Consider the following 6536-nt stretch of genomic DNA (forward strand, 5'->3'; position numbering starts at 1 on the left):
TCAAGAAGCGGAATTCCCTGGGACCTTCAAGGGAGAAGAGCGGAGAGTGGGACCCTACCCACAGAAGCAGTGACACCAGAGATGGAGGGAGAGATGACATGGAGAGATGGAACAGCTGGGGACTTTAGACCCAGAGAGGGAGAGGGGCTGTGTGTTGATGACTAGGGGTCAGACTTGTAGGGTATACCCTTTGGTTGGTTGATGATACATGGAGGGGATTGTAACCATGGCAATGAAATGATATACGATAGGATGAATGTAAAACTAATGTTCTCCCATGTAAACTACCATATAATTCAGAATAAAACATTAATAATAATAATAATGAAGCTACTTTACCTCTTTCTTTCCTCTGTCAAATCCTTTTATGCTGCTCCATAACCTATAGATTCAAACAAAACAAATCTCATGATTTCTAATCAAGCAAGATAAATCAAGCAGACATCCATTTATTACTGAAAAAAACCCAACTGTGTTCTCACTTTAGTGGCATCTTTAAAATTGGAAAAGGAAAACAGTCTTCATGAGCTTGAGCTTAGGACTGCTTAACAATGTTATTAAGTGCCTTCAAACTTGTTCTGACAAGCCCTGCATAGGGCTTTCATAGAGAGGCTGGTGGATGTGAACCATCACCCTCGTGGCTGGCAGTCTAGTGCTTATCGTAAAGCATCACAGCAGAACTCCAGTTAAATAAGGGTGGGGGATGTATAAATGAAAACAAGATAAAAAGACAATGTATATTTGGGAGTAAAAGCTCTGAGGTGAGAATCCAAAGAATTCTAGACTCTGATCAGCTTCTGATCAACTGTGCAACTAAATGCAATCCTCATAACTTCTCTGGTTTGGTGTCAGTTTCTCCACCATATGTAGATGGTCCCCAGTTTTCCAATCTTACTTGTTCATTGAGGAAAGCAAATAAGCTGTCATGGCTTAAAAAATAAAAAAGTGTCTTTTTGAACCACCTGACATCAACAAGAAACACATCTAAGCTTATTATATGATCATTGCAAATGAGGTTTCTTAAATCAAAAAGATAATTAAAAAAGAGAGCGAGAGAGCTCCATCAATCTACAAGGGAATAAGGTTGAGAAAAAACTTCAACAGAATAAAAAGAGGTATGCCTTGTAGCACTATTTACAATAGCCAAAGTTGGGAATAAGCTAAATGTCCATCAACCGATGAATGGATAAATCAGACTTGCATAGTACACACACACAATGGAATATTGTTGCTGTTATTGTTGTTGAGTCAGTTCTGACTCACAACAACCCTGTAGAGGGTTTCCGAGATTGACTGGTGAATTTGAGTTCTGACCTTGTGGGAATCAGTCCAGTGCTTATCCTACAGGACCACATCAGAGCGCCAATGGAATATTACTCATTTGTAAAAAACAATGGAGTCCTGATGAATGAGCCTTGAAAACATTATACTGAATGAATTAAGTCAGTTATTAAAGGAAAACTCTTGTATGATTCTATTTATATGAAATATCTAGAATAGGCAAAAGTATAGAGACCAGAGTTTGTTGATGGTTATCAAAAGTCCTGGTCAGACTCCACCAGGTGATCCTTCAGAACCCTAGTCAGGGTTACTATGAGTCAGGCACCCAACAACAAGGGAGCTTAGAGGGCACTGAACTGCTGTTAAAGGTTATAGGAAATATGGAAATGAATAATAATAGTTCCACAGGTCTCTCAATGGCATAAACCATTCAGAGATCATCTACTAGCTGGTGATCTAGAACACCTTAGGTTATAGAACTGACAATCTGCTTCCAAACTATCACAGCCTTGAGAACCTCATAAAGCAATTCTACTCTGCATGCATGGGCCACCCTGTATCAGAATTGACCCAATGGCAATGAAAAGCGACAAGAGCCGTGGTTTCACAAGTTGAAGGTAATCAATGCCACTGAATTTTACATATTAAAAAAGAAAAGCTTAATGAAATATGACAGAATGAGTGTAAAGCTGATATTCTACCATGTAAACCTCACAATAAAAACTTTGAAAAAAAAATTACTGGGAAAAAAAAGGGTCAAATGGCAAATATTTTGTTATATGCGTGCATACCTTAATTTTAAAGATGAGGTATATACAGAAAATTGCACAGTATTATGGACTAACATGTATCCAGTTTGCAAATCATTTTCTCAAGGACTACTTATAAAGGTTCCACTTTGTATTCCCAAATAACAACCTCTTATTCCCAAACAAACAAAATTCCCTTTGTCTTTTACTATAAAATGCTAGCTCTGGACTCTGAAAATGTTTTAGTCAAGTATGTGTTGACAAAGATTATAAGTGTATACCATAATCTGTGCATTATACAGTAAACAATGTAGCATGACTGGAGGGATGACAGGTGAAGTCAGGTGACTTGAAGGTCATGTGAAGAATTTGTTGTGGCTGTTGTTGTTGTTAGGTGCCATCAAGTCATCCAAGGAGCAACTGGTGAGTTTGAACCAGTGATCTTGTGGTTCAAACTGACCTTATGGTCAAGGGCTTATCCTACATACCACACCAGGACTCCAGAAATGGGTAAAATGTCACTGGATTGTAAGCGACAGAATCATCCAGGTTGCTTATTAAAAACAGTGAGGTAGCCCGCTGTTCCAATTCCTAAAGATTCTTATTCAATAGATCTGTAAAGGAATCCAAGGATCTGGTAGTTCAAGACATACTCCAGGCGATTCTTGTTATCAGGCTAATTAGAAAAACACCATTGAGTCACTGAAGAACAATAAACAGGAGATTAGCACCATCCAATTTATGCTGGTGTGGCACTGTGGGCTAATACATCAGACTGCAAAATCGTATGAACGGCTAGGTCAGTGGTTCAAGCTTACCAGCTGCTCCTTAGAAACCCCATACAAGGTCGTTGTGGGTTGGAACAATTTGACAGCACTTAACAACAATTTATGCTAGGACCAGCTTACAAACAGCATCATCTGAAGTGCTTTATCCTTTGAGTAAGAGAGTCACTGACTCCTTAAAATCAGTTGGGAAGCTGTTAAAAATCCAAGTACCCAGGTCAGAGTATCCTGATCAATTACAATAGGACATTAGAGGGTAGGATCCATGCTCAGCTCTTTTAAAACTCTCTAAGCTCTGGTAGCATAGCGGTTACAAATCAGACTGCTAACCTCAGGGTCAGCAGTTCAAAACTACCAGCCGTTCTGTGGGAGAAAGATGAGGCTTTCTGCTCCCATAAAGATTTACAGCCTTGGAAACTCTGTACAGGGTCACTATGAGTCAGAACCAACTCTACAGCACATAACAACAACAACAACAAGTAATTCCAGTATACAGCCAAGTATGAGAACTTATAAGGTAAGCAGTATAGTGGTTACAGGGTTGGGCTGTTGGCCTCAAGTTCAGCAATTCGAAACTATCAGCCATTCCATGGGAGAAAGATGAGGCTTTCTGCTCCTGTAAAGATTTACAGCCTCAGAAGCCCTATGCAGGGTCACTATGTGTCAGAACCAACTCCACGGAACACCACCACCATGAGAACTCAAGGAATACTAAGTATTAATCTCCTTGACTCCTTATACAATGATGATTTCTATCCCTATTTGCTTTGGGCTTACTAATGAATCAAGGCTCATTGAATGGGTTATGGGTAATACTCACTTTATTTAAATTTTTTTTTTCACAAAATTCATCACTACCCAACATATGGGGGAGTCCTGGTGTGGCACTGTGTGTTAATGCACTGGATTGCAAAGTCAGTTTGAACTGCAAGGTTGGTGGTTCAACCTCACCAGCCATTCCTTAAAAACCCTACACAAGGTCATTATGAGTCTAAACAAACTGGACAGAATTTAACAACAACAAAAACAATGTTCTGATATACTTTATTACTATTTAAACACACACAAAAAAAACCAAACACGTGTATACTCATATGCACAGTCTATGTCCTTTTTTACAATGTGTGCTCCATTAGATTGGGAAATTTGTCTGGAATAGTAGTGCCTGGTATGTGCTGTAGGATAAGAGCTGGACCACAAGGGTGGTTTGAACTTCAACGTCTGTGGTTCAAACCCATCAATGGCTCCTTTACAACCCTGTACACGGTCGCTGTGAGTCAGAACCAACTTGATGGCACATACCAGCAACAAATACAAGCTTAAAAACAGTTTTATGTTGTTATTGAATTGATAGTTTTGGCCAGTTGTTGTGCAGTTGATTCGGACTCACGGTGATCCCATAGGTAAAAGTGTGTGCCATTATTTTTCATATGGCTGATTTTTCAGAAGTAGGAACCAAGATGACCAGACTTCATCTCTCACTCTTTGGACATAGTATGAGGAGGGACCAGTCCCTGGAGAAGGCCATTATGCTTGGTAAAGTGGAGGATCGGCAAAACATGAGGGAGATCCCCAATGAGATGGATTGACACAGTGGCAGCAGCAATGGTCACAAGAATAGCAAACATTGCAAGGATGGCACAGGTGTTCTTTCTGTTGTGCATAGGGTCACGATGGGTTGGAAATGGCTCACGATATCTAACAGCACAACAACAGGTTACCAGGACTTTCTTTTAAGGTGTCCCTGGGTGGACTTGAATTTTCAAGCTTTCTGTTAGCAGCAGAGCACACTGACCATTTGTACCATCCAAAGGACCCCTGAATTTATATTATATATATATATGAATGATTGGTGGTTGTAGAGGAGGTGACATGAATTGTGACACCGACAACATGTGTCAATTTCGTTAGGCCATGATACTCTGTCATGTCTTGCGACTGCCTTCCATTTTGTGACCTGCTGTAATAATCCTATGTGTTCTAACCTCTTTGGTCCTGATAAGCAAGATTGGTGGCAGTTATGTTAATAAGGCAAGATATAATCTATAGGATTAGGTTCTATCTTGAATCAATCTCTTTGAGATAGAAAAGAGATTAAACAAGTGAGCAGAAATCAGAGGGACCTCTTACCACCAAGAAAGAAGAGCCAGGAGCGGAACGCATCATTTGGACGTGGGGGTTCCTGTGTTGGGAACCTCTAAGAACCAATAGTAAAAAATAAAGCCTTCTCTTAGATCTTACACTCTGAATTTCAACTTCTAGCCTCCAAAACTGTGAGAAAATAAACTGCCAAACTAGTGGGTCACAGTCTAGTGCTTTTCCTATTTGTTAAAGACAGTCACTTGAGAAATTTACGTTACAGCAGCAGTAGATAACTAAGATACCATGAAAACGTTGTCATTGACCAGTGCTACCTTGCCAAAGCACATCAGTGGTTTTAACCTTTTAAAAATGAGCAATGTTGCAAAAATACAGCTAGCACGACCTTGGCCAATATTAGATGTTTTTAAGATGAAAGGAAAGAAGAAAATAACTGATTAGCAAGATCTTGTTTGTAATGGTGCTAGAAAAAGACAAGAGAGCAAAATAATACAAAATCTGAGTTATTACTGCTAATAATAAGGATCTCTGGTACCATAATGGGTTATGAACTGGGTTGCTAACCTTAAAGTCAGCAGTTTAAATCTACCAACTGCTTCAGAGGCAAAAGATGAGACTTTCTGCTCACATAAAGATTTCCAGTCTCAGAAATCCCTAAACAGAGTCGTTATGAGCCAAACTGACTTCAGGGCACACAACCACCACCAGCACCACTGTTAATAACATGGGCACTCTTAAAATGCAGTTTACCAGTTAAGGCGGGGTTTGATGGCTGTTAGGGTGGAGGCGCAATAAAGTTCGACGTCAGCAATCCACAGAGTACCAGGCAAAGCAGATCCAGGGCAGAGCTCCAAACCTCGGAACCACAGAGATAGGAATATTTTGAAGGTTTGAAGGATTGTGGAATTTGAAGCTGAAGTAAAAAGCCGCGTATTTTTTAAATGTGCCGGGCTGAGCTCGGTTGGAGGACCAGAGCCGACATCTTCGGTGAGACCAAATGGCAAGACCAAGTGGGGGGAGCAGAAACACCACGGGAAAACACCGCAGGAATCTTGGAGCAAAGGTAGACAATACACTTTGTCAGTTTTGCTTTGTTCTGATTTTCTCTCTTTTTTTTTTTTTTTCCTTGATATCTGATCATTGGCCTGCCCACTGCTTGCCCACCTCTGTTATGGTGACGAGAGGGGGAGCCTGAATCAGTGGACACCCCCCACCATCAACACTGGTGGGTTCTTCTGCCACACATGCGCACAGTTACTCAGCCCAAGAGCAAGCCCTGAAGGTTTTTGCTTGTTAGTCTTTTGTTTTGTTTTTTAATATGGGAAAGGGCAGGACAGGGCTGTAGACAGGGAAAGAGAGCTTAAAAACAAAACATGCCAAAAATTAAATTAAAGCCTGAAGCATAGCATAACAACTAACACGGGTATCTTGAAATCTCTCAGGCAACTTTGAAAGCAAGAAGATAAAGAGAGGGCATTAAAATCATACTCATATTAGGCTACAGATTTTTTTTTCCTTCTCTTCCTCCTCTCCCTCCCTTTTCTGTGATTATAGACTACAGTATTCAGTCTAGTTTTTGTTGTTGCTATTTCTTGTTTGTTTGTTTATTTGTTTGTTTCCT

The sequence above is a fragment of the Chrysochloris asiatica genome, unplaced genomic scaffold, assembly GCF_000296735.1.
Source record: "Chrysochloris asiatica unplaced genomic scaffold, ChrAsi1.0 scaffold00150, whole genome shotgun sequence".
NCBI lineage: Eukaryota > Metazoa > Chordata > Mammalia > Afrosoricida > Chrysochloridae > Chrysochloris > Chrysochloris asiatica.